Here is a 27840-nt window from a genome sequence, read left to right as displayed (position 1 = left end):
GTTAAATCCTGTTAACCTACAGGATTTTGGCTGATCATTTTACCGGATTGGTAATCATCTTGCAGGATATTTTAAGGACCTTTAAGGAATCTTGTAGGAATTTAAGTTTCTGCTCTGAATTTCCTGCAGTAATTCTGGAGGATTTATTCTGCATGGACTTTGCTTTGATAGTACATTATCAAAAGAAACAGGGACACTACTCATACTTGCACCTGCATGATTACTTTTATTGATTTTCATCATAAATTAAAATTGTAGTTTGACATTTTGGAAAAAAGTTAGAAAGTTAGATGATAACACCAATGCCTCTGCCATGTTTGTACATTAAATATGAAGCTACAGCGAGCAGCCAGTTATCTTAAATTTGTATAAAGACTGGAAACAGCTGGCCTGGTTCTATTTTCCTACCAGCACCTTCAAACTCACTAACACATTATATTGTTTGTTTAATCCGAATAAAAACCGGAGTGTGATAACAATTCACCATTTTATGGGGGTTATGTGCAGGACTATTTATTATATTATACCATACCACGATATTACTGATTAATAATATTAGACTCTATTGTTATTATTGTACAGACAATATAAAGACAATATATTGTACAATCTGTTGTAACCTTGTAGCATTAATGTTGGAACCCATTTCAAACCTTGGTTCCACAATTTCTTACCATGGAAAACACAAATCTCATTTGTATTGAAACCCTTCAAATCCAATTCCTTTCAACCTCTCTAAAAAACAATCTGCAGCTGAGGGTTTGATGAGCGGTTCATACTGTACCTAGATTTCATCGAGGTCAATTCACCAATGACACACGGTCCAACACTGAGGAAAAGGGGAAAAAGGAGAATTAGTGGTGTGTGTATTAAAGCTGTCACAGTGTGTATTTGTTAGAGTGAGGCAGGGTTTTGGGCTCCAAAACTTTGACATAATTCCCTAGATCAGGTATTTGCCCCACAGCATCTGGCAAGGTTCTATTTTTTTTATCACAGTTGCAGCAGTCTTCAAAATCATTTATTTCTACAGTATATGTGCCGCCTGTGGTTTTATACAAACTCATTCTTCTACACAGGTGCTGTGAAATTGCTTTTATAGGTATGTTTACCTTTGCCTGTAACGCTGCACTGCACACACACATACACACAAGTACACTCATACATACACATACGTATACTTATCAATCTGTATGTTTGCAGCTGGCTTTCAGTGCCACTGCAGGTATTGTGCAGTGTAGCAGCTCTGTATGTGTATCATTTTCAAAACGCTTTTTCGTTTTTATCTTATTTCCCCTCCATCTCCTCTCTAACCCTCTGTTTATTCCCTTCATGTCTACCTTTTTATTCTCTCTCTCTCTCTCTCTCTCTCTCTCTCTCTCAGCCTGTCAGCCTACATTCTTCTCCCTCCCTCCCCTCAATCATGCTCCTCTTCTCCATCTCTCTTCATCAGCAGCAGTGGAAACTTTTCCAGATTAGGGATGCACTGGTTGTGAAATTCTGGACTGATATAAAATAACAATTTGGTCAATAGCAATGTTTGTTTTTTTATTTATTTTATTTTTTTTATTTATTCCCCCTTTTGTGCAGGGAAACAAATACATCTTCATTACACTGTATCTGAATGAGAACATATCCAATCATACAAATTTAAGAAACAACCTTTAATATAACCTTCTTTCAAATGAAGATTAATTTTTTTTAATAAATAACTGCTTCAAAAGCCTTTTTAGCTGCTGTACAATTACCTACTAAATGAGAAGAATGTTTCAGTACCTGCATAGCCCAACAAGAATTTTTTTTGTGAAACATAAATGAAGTGTAAATAGTAAAGTGATTAGAAAAGCAAGAATAAAAAATTAATGAATACAAAAATAAAAAATAGTGCTTTCTTTCACCTCTTGGCACCTGTTGCCCTCTTAAATTCATGCGAGAGTTGTGCCAGTGGCTTCTTTGAATCAGCAGCTGGGTATGCTTCCTACCGTTGTCCGAGTTAGACCGCAAATAACCATAATTTAGCCAGCACAAAATTGACACAACCCAACCGATAACTTTTACAAGGCTGATGGCAGTCAAGTCATGTTCAGCCGATAAATTGTTGCTTCCATATTAAAGATTTATGCCAACACCGGCATTAGTAATTCAGGGTCAGAGGTGCTGATGTATACGCCTTAAATCACAGATGAGACCAAATGTGGGTAATGCAACGTCGATTGGTTTCCCCACTGTAAGAAGGTATCTGTGATCTTCATCACACAGGATCCCCTGTAATACTGGACCTTTGTCAATCATCTGATTTAGAGTTAAAACCTGCTCTCTAATTGTCTTAAATGGTTTCCCTTAACAGGCTTTTTCCCATTTGTAAAATGCATTTGCGGTGTCACAGGCCATAAACGTGAAAAATATCGCAATCTAATTACAGGCTTCTTTTGCAGTCCAGATAACAGGATCACAGTGCTATTAAAAATGATGGTGACTGTGTAATTGTGATGAATGCTGCTTGTCAGTGTGCAGAACTGATGGAAACACTAGCCTCTGTGCAAACTGACCAGCTAAACCTCCCCACTGGGCCCTGAGGAAGTAATGAACTCAAGCAGCTGACTCAATTCCCCAGCGTGTGTCAGCGCACACACGTAGCATGCACTGTCACAAAAGATTTATACATTACATGATCACTGTGCAGACATCGTGGAGGCACTCGTGCAGTTTCACTTGACATGCACATGTGCAGAGACACTCTTTCCAAAGTAAAAATGAATACCCTTCATCTTCACATATCTGCAGAGCAGAGCAGACAACACAAACTTTAATTTCGTGACATCAAAGAGCCGTCTCTTCCTCTCACCCCCAAACCGTCTGTTTATTTGCTCCACTGAACTTCATTTTTTCTCAGGAGAGTCATTTTCTGTGAGCAGCACAATGTCTTGCCTCTCATGACTGTGCTAATGTTGTTTGTAAAGCCAATGTGTGTTTAAGTAGAAACTGTGACTGTGAAATGTCCAGAAGATGATTTAGATTTTTCATTATTTGCTTTCTGCTTAATATCTATAAATGTCAAAGGAGATTTGTTTTGGCAGGATCCTCTGTTGCTTTATATGTCGGAGTGATGTAATAAATGTAATACAACATCAGCAATTTTCCAAGAGAAACTCAATTTCAGCAGCAGTAGCAGAAGGGTTTCTCTGTGGTGCTCACTATAGCTGCATTTTTTTTCATTTTTTTATCACGTCTCACCTCAGTGCAGTCCATTACAAGCATTTGCTATCAAGGGAGTTTATTGCGGGCGAAACCACCATGATCCCTCCATTTCCACCCGCTAGAATGTGTTACCCATAATGGCACCCTTACGCTCTGTCATGTTTGTAAAATAATCTGTGCCTTGGCGTTATGAGCAAAACTATTTTCCTGCTGTTTTACAGCCTCCCTGATGATTTCTGCTCCTGCTGCTAGGTGCATTTCTTGTGTCTCCCCGACCCATCTAAGCATGACCCCGAGGTTATCCTGTAATGCCACTGCAGCGTTTTCATGCACAGAAAAGAAGCCCAATGTGTGTGTTTGTTGTGATCAGTTCAGTTTACTTTGATGGATGGGATGCAGGGTTTAAAATAAGCTGTCGGTTCTGCAATTCATTACCAGTAGCCTGCATGTGAACACATACACACATGCATTTGAACTCACCTACAATTGCTGCTGTGTACACTGCTGTCTATCCTCCTTCCAGTTGCTTTCCAGAAATGTGAAAGTGCTTATAAGCGCATGCCATACATTGATAAAGCCATATAAGACTTTCAACATTAAAGTGCTCATATTACGCTTTTTTTTTTGTGCATGTTATAGGTTTACAAAGTGAAAAAGTCCACCCCAAAGGGACTTACCATCTTCAACAGAAAACACTGTTCACAAACTGCTCTAAACAGCTCTATTGTAGTCCAGCCTTTACTTCCGTGACAAATGTACGTCACTTTGTAACACAGGTTATAATGCTCGCCTAGCTGCTAGCGTGGCACGCCCTCATACTCTGCTTCTAAATGTCTAGTTGTCCTTACCTAGCTACTACGCATGTGCGACTCCCAACAAAGATTGAACAGAAGTGAGATGCCTCACTGGGTAGCTCAAAAGGGGAGCTGCAGCAATGTGCAGTACAACAAAAATATAGTGTTTTTTGAAAATTAAACCATGTAAACCTATTCTGGTACAACCTCTAAATACAATTATGAACCTGAAAATGAGCATAATATGAGAAAGCCCTTCCACACATCTTAAACAAATTTGTCTGACCTAAGATATTTCATTTTGAATTACTCTAAATCTACATTGCAGCCCTACTCTAGTCCCTTGTAAACTTGTTGCCTTTTTTTGTTAAAGCACTAGTTCAATGCACTTCTTTGCTTTCTTATAGACAGTTAGATGAGGAGAAAACCAAAGTGTATTAAAACAATAATTAGCTGTTTTATGGCAGGTTATGTCCCGGACTATTTCATGAGCTGGTACTTTCAGGTACTTATTTCAATCTCACAGTGACGATAAGACTTAAGAAAGAGTCATACACATAACCCTCCATGAAATGGCAAATTGTTGTTTTTGCACTTTGGTTTCTGTACAAATTGAAAGATGAAATATAGCATGTTAAATTAGTACGCTTTAGAGGTAGATTTTGCTGCCTTTGAACAGAGCCAGGCTAGCTGTTTCCCCCTGTTTAAGCTAAGCTAAGCTAAGCTAACTTATTACTGGCTCTAGCTTTATATTTCACGGACATTTATCAGTTATCTAACTGAGTACCTAAAATATAGCCTAAATCTAAATCTTAACAGTTAGCAATGTGTGGCTTGGCTTTCTGTGGTACATAAAAAGAATCACCTTTCCAGTGCTTTTTTTCAACGTACACTTTGTTGTAGTCCAGTTTCACGTTAAATACCCTCAGTAGGACATCTGGCTTTAAAATCTCCTCAAGCAACAGATCAAATGTGCATTAATGGGAGATTTAATTCATTGACACAGTAAAAATGTCTCTCTCTTTAACTAATGTAGTATTTTCCATCTGTATAAACAGAGCCGATCCAATAAATGTCACCTGCTCATGCGTAAAATGCAGTCATGCTGGATTTCACTGACAGCTGTCACGGACACCTCGTCCCCTGTGGTTAGCCACTGATCCAGCCATGGGAGGTTCAGTCCTCCCACAACACACGTAACACACACACACACACACACACACACACACACACACACACACACACACACACACACACACACACACACACACAAACACACTATGAAATACACAAAACACACTTCACTGAACACTTCACCTCCTGTGTGGTTCTCCGCTGAGGCTCCTTCTATCCTGCCCATGCTGAGATGCTTACACACACACACACACACACACACACACACACACACACACACACACACACACGCACACACACACACAGGCAAGGAAACGTTCTTAGCACTCATACAACTGGACACATACTGTACCTACAACACATACACTCCCATACAGACATTGACACACAATAGAGAAGGGCTCCTACATTCACACAACATACTGTTTAAAAATACATGCACGTTTGCCCTACACTCCTGGGACTCTGCAGGTAAACTACAGAAGCTCTGTAGACTCCAACGGGGGATGGTTGGAGTTTTAAAGAAATACACCACACCCATTTTCTCGGCTTACTGACAGAGAGGACAGAATCATGCATGTGTCCCCTGGTAGCTAAACTTGTGTTTTTAGCCATGCTAGAAGCTCTGGTGATGGCAGTGTTGGTCAGTCGGTTGGACAGTCAATCTCTTGGGTCCAGACTAAAATATCTCACATAACTGTTGAATGGACTGCCATGGAATTGTGTAAATAGATTCATAGTCTCCATAGGGATGAAACTACTACTGACTTTGGTGATCAGCTGACAATTGATCTAGCGCCAACATCAAATCAAAATTTTGATTTGCCAAATGAAACTAATGATGTTCCCATCAGCCTCAGCTGTACTTTGTGCCTAATGTTAATTAGCAAATGTTAGCATGCTAACAGGCTGACCGAATATATTACTTTTCCTCTTGCGTCACCGTGACATTGAAATGTTTGGTTGTCATTGAAATATCTTGACAACTAAACTTAGCACAAAAAGTAAGGAAATTTGTGTTTGGTAGATTTCTCTGTGGTAACAATGCCTTTTGGCAATACATCTTATACCGCTGGAAAGCCTTTTTAGTTCTTTTAGTTTAGCCTTTTTAGTTTAGTTCCCTTTCAAATGGTGCCCCATTTGTAAGGAACATGGATTTGTGGGATGAGCAGCAGCACTGACTATGTGGGTTGCGCCCATGAAAAATTTGCCAAATCTTTTCTACCATTGGTGGAGGCAGTGTGTTGGTGTGGGCCTCACTGGAAAAACGAGGCTTGTCATCATTGGAGGCAATCTCAATGCAGAGCTATAGAAATGAGATTCTGCAACCAGTGGCAATCCCATATCTCCACAGTCTGGGATCGAATTCTATCCTCCAAGATGACAACACTCGCCCCCACAGGGCGGGGTTTATCAGAGACTACCTCCAGAATGTGGAGGTAACCCTAACCCTAACCCTAACCCCCCAAAAAACTTGGTTTAATCCTTTAAATTGATCCACACAGGCGGTCTTCACGTGGTACAGGATCTGACGTGTGCTTGATGTGTGTCAGGGCTGGCTTGATGGACCCCTGCATGAACAGTAACATGGGCAGAATGTCAGAGCCATATGGTGGCAATGAAGGAGCTGATTAATAGCTCGGATGTGTGAAATGGAGGAGCGTTTTTTTTGTCTGATCTACTGACTCAGTGAGAAAGCATGCAGCGTGCGTGTTGGTCTGTGTGTCCCTGTGGATACTGAATGGCAGTATATGTGTGTTGACATGAATGTGTGCGTGTGTGTCATGTGTCTACCAGATGGAGCTCTTGACAGTGAACTGTATCGGGGGGACGACATTGAAATGATGTCACTCAGTCCTCTTCCTGTCTCCCCCTAATTAAATAAACTCTCTCTCTGTCTCTCTCTCTCTGTCTGCCTCTATCTCTGCCGCTCTCTCACTCTAACCCCTTGCGTACATTGCAGGGGCAGGTGGTGTGTGTGTGTGGTTAGGAGTGCAGGGGGTTAAACATGCGGATAAGACAGCGGGTGCAGTAAATTCATGGCCTTTCCTGTTTGATAAATGACTCTGTCAGCCTCTCGAAGGGCAGCAGCTCTCCACCGACCCTCAAGGTGCCCTTCCACACATTCAACTGCGACTATGAGAATCAAAACCACAAGTGCAATGAACTTAATGAACAAATATGCAGCTGGTGCCTCTGGGGAGCACACTTAACACATTTCTTTGTGTCCCGCAGTGCAGTGCATCCACCTTTAGCGGGGTTGGCCGCAGAGAGAATCAAACCTCTAAAAGGGTTCAGCTTATGCTGACTTATCCAAAGAGAGAGCAATGAGTAGGCAGAAGTGGCTGTTGCAGAGAGTAAACCTGTGACCACCCAGAATTAATAACAATGCTTCACTGTGGAAACTTGTCCCAGATGCATCATTCAATGGTTAGTAGGCTAATGTATTTTAAGATGAGATCACATTTCTTAAAAGGGTTTTCATCAGCCTGAAACTGTAATTGTGCTTCTCTGTAAATACATGTAAACATGGGTGCAGAGGAGCAACCCTCCACACCTGCCAAAATGACAACAAGGCCTTGTGCAGTCCTATGTGTCAAGAAAGCTGTTGTTTGATTAAACTTCTGTCTGGAGGCAGGTTCTAGGTTACCTTGCACGGCAGCTGGATTCTCGCAATATCACACGAAAAACCCTCTTGTCAGGCTTCAAGTAATGAGTTTGTGTCTGAACTACCAGCTAACCAAACCAATCAGCGTCTGTTGAGGAGCTACTGGCAGCTACGGGCATGGTCAAGGTGTGTGTCACGTCTGCGACTTTTTGTTCAAAACACCAACATACCTGGCAGGTGATTGAATGTCATGATAGACGATTCAATCACCTGCCAGGTATATTTTGAAAGTGCTTGCACTTTTCCAAACAGTTTCCAATGACGGCTTCTCAGACGGTTCTGTGAAACAAACCATCTGATGCGTCGAGTTACGTTCTCAGTAGAAAGAAGAAGAAAAAATGATTACAAGTTTTAGTGCAAGTGTAAAGAAACAGCCACGTAAACACTCCAAATGACCCCCACGCACATTCTCCTACAGCAGCCCAAAATAAATAGGCATAAAGGAGCAATTAAACCTTTAATAAACCTTAAGTTTATTAAAAAAATTTTTTTCAAATTACCTTTATATATTGAACTTGCATCCTATCAGTTTAGAAAGGTGTTCGTTGTTGAGGAGATGGTGGTCTTTTGCCTTGTTTTACTGCAAATAAAATGACACTGGTGGTTAAATGTTGATGTATGTTTTGAACTTATGCTGAAGTCACAACCTTTTCCTCTTTTCCCTAAAAAACTACTGACATTAGAGAGACAAGTTCTTATATTCAATTACTGAATCATTAGTCTGTTCTTCTTCTACTGGACTGCTCAGCTAAAATAATTGCTTTCATTTCAAAAACATAATTAAAGAACATGTTTTCACTTATGACATTTGGGAATGAGATTCTAATCAAAGTCATCGAACTGCCCAACTCTTTAATATTGACTTTTTACAACCACTACAGAAAAAGAACGGATTGGATTTTCAAAGCAATTTTCAAGTGCTCCATAAAAGAGTGTGGTTTAGCGGAGTGTGAGCGGATCATATTTAATGGCTCACTCTGGGGGCACTGGGACGCTTCCATTAGGGTTAGACATTGTGTGACAGCGGGGGAAATGAGAGTTGGTTTTGAGTAGGTGGGCGGGATGTGACTCCCTGTGTTAGAGGGATGAGTGGCGCCGTTTGATAGAGTTTGGTCAAAGTGGACCGGTAGAATTGAGCTTTACGGTTATGAAAGCAGCTCTGAAATGGAAGCGTGTGGGTGCCAAGTGCCTTGTCGAACACTCGCTTATCTAATTGCATGTTGCCAAGTAGAGAAAATTAGCTAAGTGCATATGTGTGTGTGAGTCCCATGCCTATTGAAATCCCATCATTTGAAATCCATATTATGTGTGTTTTGTGGTTTCCAGAGCGAGCTCAGGCATTTGTTGTCACATGCTTTGAGAATGTAATTAGACAATTTATTAATGTAGTTACAGTACCTGTGTGTGTGTGTGTGTGTGTGTGTGTGTGTGTGTGTGTATGGGCTTCCACATCTGTGAAGATTACAGTTTTTGCATTACATTAGACACAAAGTATATCATGATGTCACTTCCTTGCAATTCCAAAGCACTGACTGTCATATTACCACACTTATGAGCCAATCTGTGAAACACAGCCATCAGGTGCGCAAACACATGATTGCTTAATTGTAGACACACCGATCAGGTTTAAGGACTATAAAAATGCAGCAGGTAAGTCAAGTATTTTCTGTACTGTATTTTCAGTTTTTGTGTTTGGGCTTCTTCAGAGGCTGTTTAAGGGTTAGGACTTGGTTTTAGTGGTTTTAGGATGACATTTTTATCTTTATGTTAGGCTAAGGTTTGGGGTTATTGGGAAATTAGATACTGTATGTCAATGACAAGTCCAAACGTGTGAAAGGGGGTTTATCTGTACAATATTCACATTGCTGTATATGTTATAAGTCCTCTGCTAGGATCAGTATGTATGTCACACTGTGCACCTGCTGCATTATTACTGTAAAAAAGCAATGGGTGTATGTGGTAACACATAAAGAAGATGAAAGCGAGATTCAAACACATGTCCCTTTCCAGTTTGTTTCTCTCCCCCACCTCCTTCCTCTCCTTTATTCAAACTCCAGTAATGAGAACTTGGGTGCTAAGGTCACCTCGAGTCCCAGCATGTCTGCCTGTAATGTAAGACGCGATTTGAGACGGGGGATTTCAGCATCCCTGTGTGAGCAGAAACAGGGGAAGGAGCTGTGGATGTTTCAGTCAGAGAAATAAACGATGAGTAGACATACTGTAGCTTTCATGTTTCATTCATTACTATAACCAGGGGCGAACAGGAAGAGCATGAGATCACGTGTGCATCTATTTGTGCTCTGTATCTGTTTGGAGTTCAAGTTGATGCATGTGCACTATGCTTTGGAGAAAACCGTGTTTTATGTGCGCATGGATGAGCAGTGGTCGACAGGAGCTAAACCCCTGAGAGAAACGCTTGTGTGCATGTATGCGTGTTGCATGAGTGCACATTTGTGTGTGTGTGTGTGTTTGTGTGTGTGTGTCTGTGTGTATGTGTGTTTCTGGATGCACACTTGCACATACAGTACATAAGTACATATGCACAGATCAGTCATCTTATGGAAGACGCAAACCTTGATTCCTTTGTTTAATTAACTACCGAAGGATTCATCTAGGACAAATCTCCAACTGTCAGTTCTAAAAAAAAAATCCTCAGAGCAAAACTACAGCGTCACATTAAAAGTGATAGTATATCATCTTTCTTTTGAGCCTAAAAAACTCTTATTACACAGTTTACCTGTAGTGAAGAGTCTCTGGAGGCTGTTGGTCCTAGGCTGTTAATCCTATTCCACTTCAGTGCTGAACATTTAACTGCGCTCTTTTATTATTTACCTCCTTAGTGGTCATACTAGTTAATATCAAATGATGAAGTGGCTGAATATTTGCATCAGTTGAGACTGCTTTTTGCACTTGATTTCCATTTGTGTTGCATGAGTAACTGCAGGGTATGGGATGTCAACATTAATCTTGTTATACCCATGAAAGCTTACACTTTGGGGTCATCTCGGGTAGTCGACTACTGAACTAATTCAAGTAAACTGCTTCAAACCTGCATAATGAGTGGTGAGTGTGTCTCCAAGCTATTGGCTGTATCTGCTACTGACAATGAGGCATCCTAAACTAAGATTGTGTCTAATACTGCTACAGTTCAGCCTTCATGTGTGTGTTTAAATGGATTTTTTTGATTGTCTCCTCTCTACTTTGATCATTCCTATTCATTTTGTCCAATTAAGCAAGTAAAGAACCAGTTCCTCCAAATTAAGCCTTTTACCAAAACATATGAGTACAATAGAAGTGTGAGATGAAAAATTAGTTGTTGTTTTTTTAGATTGTTTTTTGGCCATTTTTTGTGTTTGATTGTTGAGATAGAGACGGACAGGCAGCATATATATATATATATATATATATATATACCTTAAACTCTTCAACAGCACTGTGTCTCCTTTATAACAGTGTCCCATTTACTCTGGATAATCAACAGAGCTCACTGTGAGCGGCTTCCATTGGAACTATCATACAGTTCCTCTGAAAACTTTTGACAGGGTGTTCTGTGGATTATGCAGAGTAACAGGAACAGTGTTTCTGAAAAAAGTTGTTGCTGTTGAATTTTTTATAAATCCTTCATACACATCTATTGTATTGGAGTGAATGCAGAAACCTCAAGGGACCTCAAAACCTGAGCAAATTAAACCATCAAACCGACCAACGATCCATCAACGTGATCAGCATGGCTAGATAGCACAAGAGGTTAAAGACAAGCAAAGTGAGTTTTTGGTGTTCTGGTTAAACTGATATCAATATGTGCATCAGCCTGATGGTGACATAACACAACACACAGAGTGGTTGTTGTATAATACTCATGTTAGTCATCTTTACCTGAAGAAGATATAAAGTAAAATAATCTATCTTCCAGTTCAACTAATCCTCTTAAGTGGAGGTACATATTTCAGAAATCACACATAACCTCAAATACTTCACTTTGACTGTTTCCAAGCCGTATCCGTAAAGGAATATTTGATGTTTATTTTAACAGTCATTTAGATTACAAGTCAGTTCCGGTGTTAAACCAATACATGCACAGGACCTGTTTCCGTTCCAGTTGCTCACAGTATCATTCAGAAGTTTTATCTACTTTCATTGGCCCTAAGTACACTGAGATATCCGCCCTGTGTTTCTCTTTACCACCTTACAGAAACCCAACCGTCGGCTTACAAATAAATGTTCTTGGCAGAATGAGACAAAACCAGTGTCAGCTGAAATTCTGCTGTAGCCGATGTTTCGCTTGAGCAATTGTCTGTTATCTCCAACAGGGCCAGAGCAGCGCTGCTGGCTGTAACCTCGCAGCAAAATACGTTTGCTTTCTCAAGGCAGGAGGTACAAAAGAACATGTTTTACTTTAATGGCTCATGCATTCTTAAACAATGTGTCTTGTGCTAAGTGCATATCTTATTTGTGTCCTGCAGTCCAGTTCACCCATTTCAATTGTGGGGAGGAGAGTGGAGAAACCTTCTATCCAGTGTTTACACCATGCACCAAGCGTTGTGTAAGGAGTGTGTCTTTTGTATATTCACGTGCTACATGAAAATGTACTTTGCTTCTGTTGTCTTCTTTTACCATCTCAGTCATGTTTTTATTCTTCTTCCTCTAGTGATCCTCGGTTCAGGATCATCAGTAAATCATTGCATGTTACTACTCAATTACTCAACTAATCAATTAGCGCAATCGATTTGTCCAATATCATGATCTTCACAAAGCCAGTACAAACCCACAATTGTACTGAACATGTTTTGGCGCTGTCAAGGTAACGTGATATGTTGCTGCAAAGTGCTGTCCCATTCCTATTTATACCATTTCCAGCCCTTGCAGCCTCTCGGACTCAACCACTTACCAGGTGACGGCAGTTAAGTCTGTGAGGGTTTAGGGCTTAAAGCCTTAGTACGGGGGGGGGGGGCTTAGTCTTATTTACCTGTGGTACACTCAGGCAGCAGTGAGATGCCATTTTTGAAACCACTGTTAGTGCTATTTCTAATCTTCTGACTCCCTGATGTATGTCAGTGGGTGCGCAAATTATTATAGAAATCACTTTTCAATATAATTCAATAACCACTGGCTCCTCAAAATGTAATAAAGTCTTTTAAAATGACTCTGACTTTTTTCTTTTAGCCTCTGGGTATCTTTATCTTTCCCCGTCCTCACCCTGTCCTTCCAAGCAGCTTTTCTCAAGGATGTGACAAGGTCTGTGCAGTGTAGCGATTAAGATATTAGCATGCTGCGGCATATTGGGATAAGGTTCGGGAAATGAATAGTGGACAGAAATCACCAACTGTCTTCAGGCCTTGGGGAAAGAATCATGACCTTCCCCTCGTTTAGCTGAACCAGGGGATTTTTACCTTGAAACAATAACAGAGATATGTGCTATGTGAGCACCTCTCGAAGGTCAGCTGAGGCAAAAATTCACTGCAGGCTAAAATCTGAAAATGTCCTCAGGCGATCAGCACACTGTGGTTTAACTTAGAAACAGCTGTTTTTGAAATTAGACAGCAAGAACGCCTGGGGAACCACAAAATGAAGATACTGATTAGATGAGTCAGTGTCTATACATAATAAAAATACAGAAGGGCCTTACTCAGGTTAATGAATGTTACATTAGTAAATATATAACGCCGTATAACTTACACACATGAAAACACAGAGGAAGCCCCCACCAAAAAAAAGAGCAAGTGCTCCTGACGCACAGCCAGGCTCAATGCTGTCCATAAAAAAAGGACTGAATCCCCCCCAGTCCAAAAAGTCCAAAAGCTTTTAGTGTGTCGTGGCGACATGAATAAAGTCATTTGTGTGATTGTTTGACCCTATTTGACCTTTGAAGAAAAGTACTTAAATGACAGTGTCGATCGAGTTGTGGGGTGAATTCATTTCCTTTCTTGTGAAAAGCTGTTTCAGACTGACCTCAGAGTCTGACCTCAGAGTCCATTTTCATTGGAGCCAATAATTTGTTCAACTCTCATTTTTCCTGGGGTGTGACTGGGTCTGACCCATTCTTATTTTACTAGGTTCTATCGTACCAATGTGTTGGTGAAGGAATGTTTATATTCAAGAGAGAAGTTTATCTCAGTAAAAGTGAAAATTACCAATTATTTTGCTGATTGTTTCATCCAGTTGACTTCAAAGTGTCACAGTCTGGCTCTGTGTCCAGATGCCCTCAGACCTTTTGTGAAGACTGGACTGAGATCTATCTTAAGGTTTTGCTTGCAAAATGTTCTTTACTTGTAGATACTCCATGGGTAAATATTGAACTTAGAAAGACTGCTTTCTAGTGCGTATCAGTCATCATCTTATAAATGGAGTGTATAACAAAGAACATCTCATCCCACTGGCTGATTCAAATCTTTTAACTAACTTTTGGAAAGATTTTAAGAGATATTTATGATTAGTTTATGATGCTGTTTCCATCGAAGTGGGACTGAACTTTGTTTGCTGTACTGTGTGTCCTCACTCTGTACATGTTTCCCCTGCTGTACTCAGCTTTCTCTCCAAAGAGATATTAATCGTAATAAGACTACCTGATTAAATAAAGGTTATACACTTTGTTATCTGTCTTCCGACATTGCGCATAATGTGCACAACTATAGGATTACATGTAAGCTACATGTAATCATCCTGATTGTGATCTTTTTCCCAAGCCAGATTCGAAACCGCTCCCTCATTCACTCACTCACTATTCCCTATATAGTGTTTATTAAATAGTGAACTATATAGGGAACGACCAAACGAGATTTCGGACACTCACTGAAACAACACATCGTTGTGTGACTGGAGAGGAGGAGATGCGCCCGTTGTGGAGACAGGATCATGTAACTCAATAGAATAGTAAAAGGTACAGTATATATGTTGCATGTTACATTTACACTGTTTAGAAAGGAAAGTCCGCTCCATTTTTCCTTTTCAGTTTTCGCGGTGACTTCTGCTTCTTCTTCTTCTCTGGGAAAACACGTCCGCGTTGCATTGTGGTTTTACGGGAGTAAAATGTAGGGTACATTGTATGTACACTCAAATTAGCAGTGCATTGTGGGTATTTTATAGTGAACGGAATTTACCGCGGAGAATTCGAACACCACTACAAAATGGTGAACACACTATATAGTGCACTATTTCCGTGATAGGTTTCCAACACAGCTGTCACATAGTTGAATTGAATGCAGGAAGGAAGCTGCATATGCAATGCTCACTCTCACTGGCAAGTAAAATCCCTGACCCTGCTTACATAAAACAAGGAACACATACAAATATACTGTATATATATTGACAATATTAGAAGAGTAGTTTTAGGTTTAGATTAGGTAGAAAACAATTGCAAGTCCTGGCAAGTGTAGGAATGTGAGTGTTCTGTTAATACACTCACAGTGAAAAGAGACACAAGCTAAAGTCCCCCAAGTACAAAAAAATCAATCCAATTATCCTGCTCATAAAACATCCGCTGCTTTTCAGTGTTCATGGGCATTTTCTAGTGAGAGCATTTTATTAAAGTTCCTCTCATATATATTGGATGATTCTTAGTTTAATCAATTATTAAACTAAAGCTCACAGCTTGCAAATGTGCATACAAGAATCAATATGAATTATAAAAAGGTAACAGTCATGGGTATATGATTGAAGTATGTAAACATGTAGGTTTTTGCAGAGCAAATGTAAGTGAGCATTTTTATCACATTAATACAGATCTATATACATTTGTATTTATTAGCCGCCCAAATCAAGGACAGTCTCGACAAGCGTGCCAGTAATGTAAGACGCGATTTGAGACGGGGGATTTCAGCATCCCTGTGTGAGCAGAAACAGGGAAAGGAGCTGTGGATGTTTCAGTCAGAAAATAAACAATGAGTAGACATACTGTAGCTTTCATGTTTCATTCATTACTATAACCAGGATCGAACAGGAAGGGCATGAGATCTGCGGTGCATCTATTTGTGCTCTGTATCTGTTTGGAGTTCAAGTTGATGCATGTGCACTATGCTTTGGAGAAAACCATGTTTTATGTGCGCATGGATGAGCAGTGGTCGACAGGAGCTAAACCCCTGAGAGGAACGCTTGTGTGCATGTATGCGTTTTGCATGAGTGCACGTGTGTGTGTGTGCGCGTGTGTGTGTGTCTGGATGCACACTTGCACATACAGTACATATGCACAGATCATTCATCTTATGGAAGACGCAAACCTTGATTCCCTTGTTTAATTAACTACTGAAAGATTCATCTAGGACAAATCTCCAACTGTCAGTTCTAAAAAAAAAAAAAAGCGTCACATTAAAAGTGATAGTATATAATCTTTCTTTTGAGCCTAAACAACTCTTATTACACAGTTTAGTAGTAAAGAGTCTCTTGAGGCTGTTGGTGCAAGCGTGATAGTTTTTTTGTAGTTACTCTATTGATTAAATCATCGAGTAATCAAATCAATCCAGCAATCAAATCTAAAAATTCCCCCAATTGATGGAGCACAAGGTTGTATAAGAAACCACAGGCCTCCACAGAACACACAATCTGATTAAGTCCCTCCCAAACACAATTTATCCACTGTTAATGAAATTGAATGTAACCTGCCTCCACACACTGTTTCAACAACATGATGGTAAGAATGCAGAGCGCCATAGTTAGTGCAATCACTTTTACCTCAAGGTAAACACATATCCCTGCTTTCCATTTTTTCTATTTTAGACTTGAGGCTATCTAGAGCAGCTTACAAAGACAGAGACAGGCAGGAGGTCTGCTCAGGATTATGTGACTACTGATCCAGAAAAAATGGCAAGCATGTTGTCTAAAGGTCCAGACACACAAAGCCGTAATCGGCCGTCGGACAGTCTGGCGAGGTCAGTGACTCGAGTCTGTTCGGTGTGTTCCGTGCCGTCGTCCGCCTTGATTATGTGTGTTCATTTTGGCCGATTTGACATGTATAATCGGCGGGGCGGGCACTGCCGGCAGTCGGACTCAAATGACCCATCTGATTGGTAGAGTGCTAACCCGGAAACGGGGAGCGGAATGAGCGTGACTAGAGTCTCTCAAAATCTGATGAAAATCTTTTAAACTGACCTTTGTCGATCTGAAATGAAGACAGATTCAGCAACTGCATGGCCTATTTTAAAATGTTTTCAGAAACACGTTTCAGTGAACTATTTTAGTACAATATGAGATCGTATTCTAAACAAGCTGCCATGACAGTCTGTCTTTGAATTTCCGGAGAAACCAGACCCATATGACGCGTTTGTCCAATCAGCTGACGGTTTTCATTTTTGGCCGACAATACAGATTAGCGCTGCCTGCTGTTATGGAGACGTATTATGTCTCGTCGCTTCGATGTGTTCCGAGGCACTTTTTTGACCAACTCGGGGAGACTGATCAGTCCAACTGCCTTTTCTGCCGAGGGTCGGCCGTCTGGTTGGTGTGTCTCGACCTTTAGGGATATATGCTAGATTTTAGTTGTAGGATTGTACCTTTAGCCACCCAGTTACCTTAAAAGAAATGGCATGGCTCTGACCAGAGAGTTAACATGTTATACTGTCACTGAGGGGCATCAATGTGTCAACAGCGGTAATGGGATTCATTCTAAAAGGTGAAATTCAGTCATTTATTTGCTGTGTGTGTGTGTGTGTGTGTGTGTGTGTGTGTGTGTGTGTGTGTGTGTGTGTGTGTGTGTGTGTGTGTGTATGTGTGTGTGTGTCTGCCTGCCTGCCTGCCTGCCTGCCTACCTGCATGCGTGCGTGCGTGCATGCGTGAAAGTCACTGACATGTATCTGACGTTCTTGTCATAATGTTGATGACACACTTGCCAATCACAGGTAATGACGCCACAGGAAGAAGTCAGTCAGCGAATACCCCGGGTCTCGACTGTCACAGATTTTACTGACACTGCTGAGCTTTGAAGAACTCTTAACCTGAGGAATGGAATTACCTCGCTGAGTTGTGCACGATGCCCTGAAACATAAGGTGAGAGCACAGGCCAATAATTACTACTTTATATTCACAGTCAAAAGAGAACAAAATCTGTTTTCCCCCTTGCTCTTATTGTACAACTCTTTATACAACTCACACTCACTGTGAACAACATGTATTTATCAGTGTGCAAAAGGTGCTAACCTGCAGGCTTATTTTATACATTTGTGAATACATAGTTCTGTAGTGGGCTTTACCACAGATTAGCTTGCTAAGGATTGTTATAAAAATTGCAGTGAGCCCGGCTGTGGTTAAACTTAATTTGCTCATACCAGTCCAGATCCCATATCGGTCCCAAAACGTCCCAGTTAGATAGTAAATGCCATAAACATATTCCTTGTAAATCCTTACAATCATTTCCCAAAAGAACCAAGCAAGCCTGCCCTGTTACACGATCCAAATTTTCTTCCAAACTTGCCATTTTCAGCGTGTGGCTTGCTAGCTCGGAGTTTGTAGTTGTTTCCCGAAGCGAACACAGTTTGAGAACGGCAACACACAGAGAGAGGAAGGTGAGGGACATCCGGCACATGAGCCACACACCGGATGTCAGGCAATTATCCTGGAAATGCACTTCCGTTGATCCAGACTAGAGTTTATGTTAATCCTTACACTTGTGTTTTTGGAAAGGCTTAAAAAATTTACACCACATTTCAAACTTTTCAAATGGCGAGTATTGCTCTTACTTCCGCTCCATGCACGTCACCACTTCTGCATATTGAGAAACCCAAAACTAGACAGGCCTGCCGTGCCCAGTTATGGCTGCTGATTGGAAAATCTCAGAGGAGACTGTCAAGTGCAACTGTTCAACTTGATGATGATGTTTGTTTATGTTTCACACTTAATTTAAGGTCCGTAGCTGCAGATAGTGATGGAACAAATAAAACGGACGCCCACTCTTCTTCTCTGGATATTGTTACATACTGCAGCATTTTCTGAATTCAGACCATGTAAACTGAACGGATGCCTCTATGGCCAAAGTAATTGTTTGCTTGTTTTCTATAGGCAGTCTGAACCCACCTCTCCTCTTATAGCTATGCAATAGCTTTGACCAAATAGGTTTTAAAATCCCAGTTTTTTGTTTACAATAGTTCAAAAGGTCACCCTTGAAGAAAAAAAAAATCAAACAACGAACTTTTTGGTGGAATATTGATTAGTCATGGGAATGATATTCTGAGGAGCAATTTCATCTGCTTGTTTCCCCTCTGTGGTAAATTAGAGCGTGGCAAGTCTTATCAAGTGCATTTCAGGACACGAGACTCACTGTGAATACTAATGATAGAGAGGTAGGTGGAACGTCTCCGCCCCAAACCTGGAGCTGAGTCAGTTAAAGGGTAAATCCACTTAATGGAGGAAATCTTTCTTAACCAAATAGTCAGTGCTTGCTCAGTCTGGTCCATGTTAATGCCCAAGATACAGTATATGTATCATAGTTGCCAGTCAATTATAATATTTCTGGATCTGTTTCTGTGCATGTGTTGGCTCAACCAAATGTGACTATATATTTAGATAACAATGCATTGTTTTATTTCTGCTATTGACATCTGGAAATATGTTTATTAGAATAGCCAAAAATACAGTACATACCATGCATATATGCTCATGGCTGTGAAAGTGCAAAACAATGTGCTGCAAGCATCTTAAAATCAGTGTGCGGGCAAAACAAAGGAAAAGCTCTATTTTAGCCTGTTGGAAGCCAGTCTGTGTAATATACACAAATGTATGATTGGAGAGTGGAAATTTCCCTTTAAAGTAAATCAGTGCAGTAACCTTTCATGTCAGGTAAAACCTCTTTTAAACAGGCAGCACAACACCAAACTCAAGTTTACTTTCACGCCTCCAGGATGATGGAAGGGGTTATGAAAGAACAGCTGATTCAATTCATAGAATTGCACTGCGATTTATAAGTTGAATTAATTAATTAATTAATTACCTTTAATATGTGCTGTAGGTCACTGCCAACCATTTTCTGCTTATCCTGATTGCACAAACCTGCTTCTCTGAAACAATTACCTTACAGATCAAAAGAGCCAGATGGCAAAGAACCACTCTCTGAAAAAGCGTTTTGCACAAACCTTTTTTTACCCTAATGACGTCTCAGCTGCCATATTGTCTTGTTATAAACTCACATGAGCATACGGTGCATGCAGCTTTTTTTCTCAAGGGCATTTTAACATATAAGCCACTCTCCTCTTCTGCTGATAATTACCACGACGCACTGTGCTGCAATAACATCAACACAAGACTCAGGACCAGAAAGATTTTAATCAAATTCTGGTGTAAGCAGATCACTCGACCCAATTTACTGCCACTGGATATAAGACATTGTAACAAAAGGTTACTGAAGCTCCCTGAGGACATAATTTTAATGCTCGTTTAAGTTTTATTGAGTCCACTGTAATAACAGACTTGGTTTAAACTCAATATATATGGGGTGAACAGAAGGACAAACGTTATAGCTGCCCCACCCATATTCTGTGCTTTATAGCTTTTGTATTTGCTGTGGGGCCTTTGTGATTAATGTGCGTATATATAAGTATATCAATAACTCCATAAGTGGTGTCTATAAAAAGAAGTCGCTCTGCTCTGCTTTGGTTTTCATAAAAACAAAATGCGATTAAAAACAAAAGTAAAATAATTCTGGATATTGTGCCCACAAGTAATTTTGTCACACATGTTTCTTAACGCCAGAGGACAGGACACATTTAAGATTTGCTTTCTAACCACAGATGGCTATCTCCCTCACCAACTGGGGACTAATGGTATTCCCTCAAGTACAAGTCTCGTCACTGCATTAGCTGCTTTAGCATGTACCCCCTCCGCACTGCTGGCAGTCTAGTCACAGATGGCCAGTGCAAGTGCACAGGAGGATTATGTGAACAACACGAGAACAAGCAAAGAATTCTCAAAAAGAGTCACAAAATGTGCCCTTGGATAAATATCACATTTCTTTCTCTTTGAGTGTGACAATTATTATTATTTAATGAAAAGAAGGCATTTACTCAATTTTCAGGATGGAACTCCTCAACTGGGCAGAGTGAGTAATGAATAATAAATTGTATGTGCTAAGCGGGAATCATGTCACAGTATTAGCCGGAGTGGACGACAGATACAGTGAATGCTGTGGTGAGTGAGTGTATCCCAGAAGGTTTTGCTGGGTAAATAATGCAGAAGAGCTAATTGATTTGAGCTACTCTCAACTGATTGGGATACTGGAGCTAGTGTAATAAAGTTGAGACATCACTGCCATTGCTGTGTGAGAGAGAGACGTTAGGTAAAGGCTCAAAAGGAGTGCACATAGACACACACACGTGATCTTAAATGTCTTTTAATTGTTGTACAAAGGAGTTATAGAATATCAAGCCTGACGTTTGTGTGCCTGATGGCCTATAACTTCACAGCCAACCCTCACACCAACCTGCTGGCCAAAAAAAAAGAAGAAAATTCATATTTATTTGAGAAATAAATCAATGGCTGTCACTGCTGTGCTGCCGACTATTGCCCTTGATTAGCAAATAATCTGCTTCGTCAAGTAGGATGGAAAGGTCAGTACCCATGGTACAAAAGAGTCACTTTCCTGCCTTACCAATTTGTCCCCAAACCATCCAGTGATTAACCTCACCCAGCGGCTGTAAAGCTGCCTGGCAGGAGTTGTATAAGAAATAAGGTTCAGGGCACAGATGCAGCTTCTGCACAACTTGCGTCCTGGCAAGGGCTGCCTCATTTTCCCAGAAGACTAGCATTGCGGCCAGTCTGGGACATGTGCTCTCAACATTTGTGTATTTGCCAGATTGGAGAGCTTGTTTGCTCAGCTGCTGTTTTTTCTTGAAACGGACGAATGTGCGAGACAGCATTTTATTGGTCATTATTCTGCTGCACTGATAGCAAATCTGTTCAGAATTTCCAGTTTGGCAGTCAAACGCTTGTAGTCATGACAAGTATTGCGTCCAGAAATCATCAGAAATAACAGTTTGGCCTAAATACCATTTTTTGGTTGGTCTCGGGAAGTTTTCTTTACTTTCATGTGCCTTCACCCTGTATCAGTGATTCTCAAACGGGAGTACTTGTACCGCAGGGGGTAATTCTGCAGTTTTGCCAGGGATGTTGACATTGAAAGATTGAGTAGCCTAACTAATTTGATAAAATAGAATTTAAAAGACTTTAACATTTTTGATTAAAACATATATACACATATTGTGTGAGCTATGACACCTGGAATACGTTGCAATTATTGAAGTGTGTAAAAAACGAATTAGTTTATGATTTAAATAGCTTAAAGCAACAGTTCACCCCACAATTAAAAATACATAGCTTTTCTCTAGTTCCTACGTGAAACTGTTCACAACCAGGTCTGTGGATCATCTTGAGACACCGGGTCATGATTTCTGTTAGGAGACATTGCTGTTGAGTTTTTCAAATGTATTTTTTTGGCGCTTTGAGTCCCATTATATTGGAGAAAAGGCAGACATCTAGATGGCCAATATCTCCAACACTGGGAAACTCACACCAAAACAGTCTACACTGATAAATAGCACTATAGATAAGGGGAAAAGTGTGTATTTGATTTGATTTTGGGGTGAACTTTCCTTTTAAATTAAGTTTAGATTAGTTTAAATGGTTAGTTAAAAATAATTTAGAGAACAGTTAGCTTAAAGTAGGATGAACAGTTGAAATTATTAGTTAAATGTAATGGATAAATGGTTGCCACTCCAAGTAAAGTATAGTAGTAAGAATGCAGCCAAAAGAAGGACATTGGCAGTTCAGCTGTAAGAAAAACATATTGTAACATTCAGCTACTATTATATTATATCCACGGTTATATCATTAATAGTTAAATAACACCCAGTTTAAAATCAATTCATATGACGGATGGCGTCCATGAAGGTGTTCATCTGACAGGGCTGTTGGGGTACCTCAGACAAAAAAGGTTGGAACTCACTGGCTTGTAAAAGTTATACCTGCTTTCAAACTGAACAGTGTAGCTGCACGTCAAAACATAGATGTTATCTGTTGCACTTTACTCCTTTGAGGAAGCACTTACTTGCAGCCTCCTCAATCTGAAGAGTCAAGTCACAGCTCTTCTTGGAATACCTTTCCTAGCATCTGGGTATAATAAAAGTTTGAATTATTTATCAAATGTTGTGTCCATGAAACATCCACCTCTTAATCAGCTGTCACAGCACTGCACTGAATAAGGCTGTGTACTCAGTTAATCAGATTTATTGTGTTGGAAGCAATTTAATTAGATAGGGTACACCTGAACAAAGCTCGGAAATACTGATAGGGTAGAGAATATCAAAGCCAATTGAATTTACCACCATACGGTTGATAACTCTGAGGGAGACTGGAAGTCAGAAGTTTGAAAAAAAACAGAGGTATTTTTTGTATTTGGATGCCTCTCGTTTGCAGATGTCTGTGTGCACGAATATTACACTTGTTGCCTTCCAATTGAAACAATGATTAGCTGACATCTCATGTGTCAAGGAGAAAGACATCCTGTGAGAATGATGGAAATCAAGAAGAGTGCTCAGAAGAATCGTGTCCCAGAAAATATGTAAATGTTCTGAAAATATGTAAATGTTCTGAAAATATGTAAATGTTCTGAGACATGAACAAGTCTTCATTCTCGAGCCTCTCTTTGAAGATTACTAAATTATCCCACATGGTATTTACTGAATGTGTTACTTAGGTAATCCAGAGAGGGAAGATAAATTACTGTATATGATGAAGACTTCAAAATGTGTGAGCAAGGCAAGGCCTTTTGGGAAATCAAAGGTTTTAGTTTTAGTTGGCCGAAGGTGTCGAGTGGTGGAGCTGCATTTTCTTTTTTTTATGTATCAAAAACAGGAAAATGATGGCTTTATCACTCACTGGAGGTCTTATGGAATTATATTCCTATCTTTATTCAAGAGCACATTCTTTCAATTTGAGAGCATTTCTCACTGATATTACGTTCAGGTTTTGTAGTAATTTTCCTCAAAACCTTGCTCTCACACTCAAATAGCCGCTGCTCAAGCTTGGATTTGCTCTGCTTGTGCTCAAACTTTCTGCTTGGACTCAGATATGTTGTTGCTTGGACAGATTTCCTGCTCTCAGCTTTGGCCCTTCTCCTCGCACTGGCTGATTCTGTGCGCTTGCAAATATTCTCCTCTCGGATTTCTCCTGCGCTCTTGGATTTTTGGATGTTTGTGTTACACCCTATCAAAATTACCCAACCAATAGAATGCCGGCTGTAGTGTTGACCAATGAAATGATCCCTGCCCCACTGAGGATGCGTTCGTTTTACTTTAGAACATCCCTTGCGTGCGGGTACTCTGTAACCAAGTTTATTTACCCCCACCGTCCATTGCTTTATTATTATTATATGTCAACAATGTGCACAGAATGGCCAATGCTCTTTCACCTGCACCCATCAGGAAACGGGAGAAAGCTTTGAAGTGGGACATATCAAGTTACGTCCACAACTACGCAGGGCTTAAAGTATTCCAGCACCGTGCCGGATCTCCGGCGCGCGGCCGTGAGGAAATAAAAAAACAACTTGCATGCGGTTTAATATTTTCGAGCCAATTGTTTTCATATACCAATCATATGAGAGGAATACAGCTCCAACTAATGCAGGGCTTAAAGTACTCGGGCCTGGTGCCGGATTTCTGGCGTATGACTATTTTAGAAAAATAAATTAATTAAAAAGTCCACATGGGATTTCATCAAACTTCCACCTACCAATGAAATGAGTTCTAGCCAATCAGATGCAAAGTAGGGCTGGTCTTTGCTGAAAAGCGAGAGTGCGGTGTGGTCTCCGTGGTAACCGTTAATGTGGCTAAAGTTTATCAAACTTGGAGCATGTAGATACAGCTTTAGTTAAGAAAGGAGTTAAAAACAAATGGCGCTGGGCATGAATAGACAACAAGAGGAAAAGGGTGGAGACAGGAAGTCGCTTAGCACTTGGTGCCTCATTTTTGAGGGAGCCGGGTGCTTGCTTCTGCAGCGTATGTTCAAGGAAGATACTGTACGGCAGCAGCGCTAAGAAAGTGCTTGCTAGTAGGGCTGTCAAAATAACGCGTTCATTTCGATTAATTAATCTGAGAAAAAATAACGCGTTAAAAAAAATAACGCAGATTAATCCATTCCATATTGACGTTTGACCCGGAGCAGTTCTAGCCACCATTCGACTGTAAAATGAAGGAGGGAGACGAGAATGTGCTGCCTGGATCATTAATTGGAACATTTACTTGTAAAAATCTTCTTCCTGCCAACCCTGACTACCGAAATCTGGTGCCACTGATATGTCTGCGCTTCTCTCTGATGCTCTGAAGACGATACAGGCAACACAAACACCGCTGCATGTGACGCTAGTTAACACTATACTCAACAGCAGCTAACGATACCCTACCGCAAGCTAGTAGCTGGATTAAACATGGTTAAAATGCTGACAGCTAACGCTAAACGGTGTAAAGTTTGACTGTGTTTTACTGTAGAGGATGTAACAATCTGCAGCTGCCGTCGGAAAAACAACACAAACGTTCAATGAAACTGGTAAACTACAGCCTCGTGGTGCATTCGAAGTTATTGTAAATGTCCCTTTCCCATCTGGTGGTTGTTTTTGTCGTTCAACAGCAATTTACTAGTGAAATTAAGTAAATTGTTATTGTTATACATTATTATTAAATCATTTAATTTTGACCTTATGGTCTTAGCAATAAACAAGCCGTTCTTTAATGTCACAGACTGTTGTTTAGTACCCTTTTTTTTTCTTTTCTTTTTTTACTTTCTTAAAAAGTATCGGTTCAGGCACCGTTAGTTATGTATGCGATTAATTTCGATTAATTAATCACAGAGTATGTAATTAATTAGATTACATTTTTTTAATCGATTGACAGCCCTACTTGCTAGTCATTAGATGCTAGTCCCAAAGCTTCGGTCCGTGCACTCTGTCATACGAGTATGTTGCCGGCAACGACGGCTACCGCTACCGCTGCGACTGCGCCTTCACTGACCGACCGTGTTTGTGATATAAACAATACGACGTGTGTGCACATTCATAGAGGAACATGATTTGTCATTAACCATGGCCACTGTGTAAAAGCTATATCTGAAGCCCAAACTGCCTTGACAAAGCGGTCTGTTTGGAATCAGCATGGCAGGTATTTAAACATAACGGCCTTGTCCCAGAGTTTAGACGTCTAGCTATATGAAAAGCTAAACAATGCAAAGTTTTTAATAAATGTACATGAAGCAACTACTGTCAACATGGACAAAATCATGAATGTGCTAATTCGCTTGTTTGATGATAACCTGGCCAAAGTAACAGCACAACATCTAGAAAGTTTTGTTTTCACAATGATTCATTGTAGGATTATGATATTATTGCAATATATAAATCTACATTGACTCTTAATTTAACATATGGTTGGAAGAAGCAAAAATGTATCCAAAACTTTTTATGTCTTAAAAAGTATGACTTTTATTATTGTGTAATGTAAGATGTAAGAAGGACTATAACTGTTTTAGCAGTCAAATTAACTTTAATGAATGCATCTTGAAACATTACACTGTGGACCCCCCCCCCCTTATTTTAGAAATAATCAAAAGAAGACCATAGACATCTCTTTTCTGTGACCATATTTTAAAGTTTGTAACTGAAAAAGCTATTAAAAATGATCACTCTTTCTTTAATCTTTGCAGCACTGAACCCTGTAATAATATGGTTCTCAGGCATCACACTTTACCTGAAATATCCAGGTCATCTTTGTTGTGTAGTGGTAGACGGATGAAGTCACACATTCATGCAGGAATGTCTTCCCTGAGCAGTGCTTTTCACTTATTAAAAGATCAATGCAATATTTATTAAACAACCACACTTCTAACAAGAGAGACGAACATGCTCATACATTTTCAGTCATGTAGCAGTTTGACTCGGACCATACATGATTTTGTCCACTTCACTAACTCATTACTAAAATCACTAAAGATAGGATTCTTTGTATTTAAAGCAAAGAAAAGCCCTATAAAGACAATCACTTATTCAAAGCAGCAGCCACAACTCTTGAGGTGCATATCTGCTAATGTGAGTGTTTTTTTATTCACAGTGGTAGGATTGTAATTCAGCAGTTTTTGAAAATGTATTGGTGGGAAAACCCTATTAGGATGCCAAGACAGGGCATGTAATATGATTCTGTCACTCTGTAATGGAGTTGGTAATAAAGCAGGCACATGTTGAGCTCTCACAGCAGAATCTTGAGCAGATTTCAATCATGGTCGTCCTGGAAAGCATCGAAATAAGCATACAACACCCTCCCCTGCTGGTTAGATGATTGGGAGAGAATGCATAGTACCTTTTTAAGACATAGGATTCATTGTACCGTTTCTACAGTTAAACAATAAATGTACAATAATTAGCAGAGAAGGCATTTCTTAAAATATCCATGATTGACTAATAATCGACTCATGCTGAAATGATTAGTTCATAAATCAATTAGTAGCACAAAATAAATGAAGAAATAAATACACGCAAATAATTCATTTCTGTTTTGACAGCCCATTAATGGTTAAAGTTTTTGAGTGTTAAACTCTTAGTAAATAAAACATACCCGTAAGTATGATTTGACTTTTTTAGTCATGAATATTCAAACCCGCATTAACTTATTTTTTTGTCCACATAGGGGCAGCAGAAAAAAGTGTAAACACAACACTGACATATTATCAATTTATAAAGCTGATGTGGCAAACTTGTTAGCAAACAGTTCCCTATTTACACATCCAGCAGATACGGAGCAACATTAGCATTCATTTGGAGTCGCATTTCTGGCGACCTGCTGAAAGTCAGTCCAATAATTACTCTTCTTTTAGCTCTGTTTTTGGTCTCCACCAACTCCACCGAGGAATATCGGGCTCTTTTAGCTGCTAAATTCTCCATGTTGCTGACCAGGTTGTGTACAGTGAGTTTTTTGAGATTTGTCACTAAAAACAGCTGCCTGCGGCTGTAAACGATGCTAATGAAAGCGGTGAGAGTGAACCGAAACATTAAAGTCGCTGGCCCGAAAACCAAAACAATAAACTGAAAGATGCTAA

At 40.0% G+C, this 27840-nt stretch overlaps 1 long non-coding RNA gene across 1 annotated transcript in view; it reads left to right on the top strand.

Annotated features, from left to right (window-relative positions):
- The window catches only part of LOC116061109, a 46407-nt gene that overhangs the window by 8961 nt on the left and 9606 nt on the right, over positions 1-27840 (top strand). Inside the window, exon 3 of the long non-coding RNA XR_004107652.2 lies at positions 17619-17766. This is a non-coding gene — a long non-coding RNA (uncharacterized LOC116061109). The remainder of the gene's footprint in view (positions 1-17618; positions 17767-27840) is intronic.

The sequence above is a fragment of the Sander lucioperca genome, chromosome 22 (assembly GCF_008315115.2).
Source record: "Sander lucioperca isolate FBNREF2018 chromosome 22, SLUC_FBN_1.2, whole genome shotgun sequence".
Taxonomy (NCBI): domain Eukaryota; kingdom Metazoa; phylum Chordata; class Actinopteri; order Perciformes; family Percidae; genus Sander; species Sander lucioperca.
The sequence above is the reverse complement of the archived record's forward strand: the minus strand, read 5'-3'. Positions and strand labels throughout refer to the sequence as shown.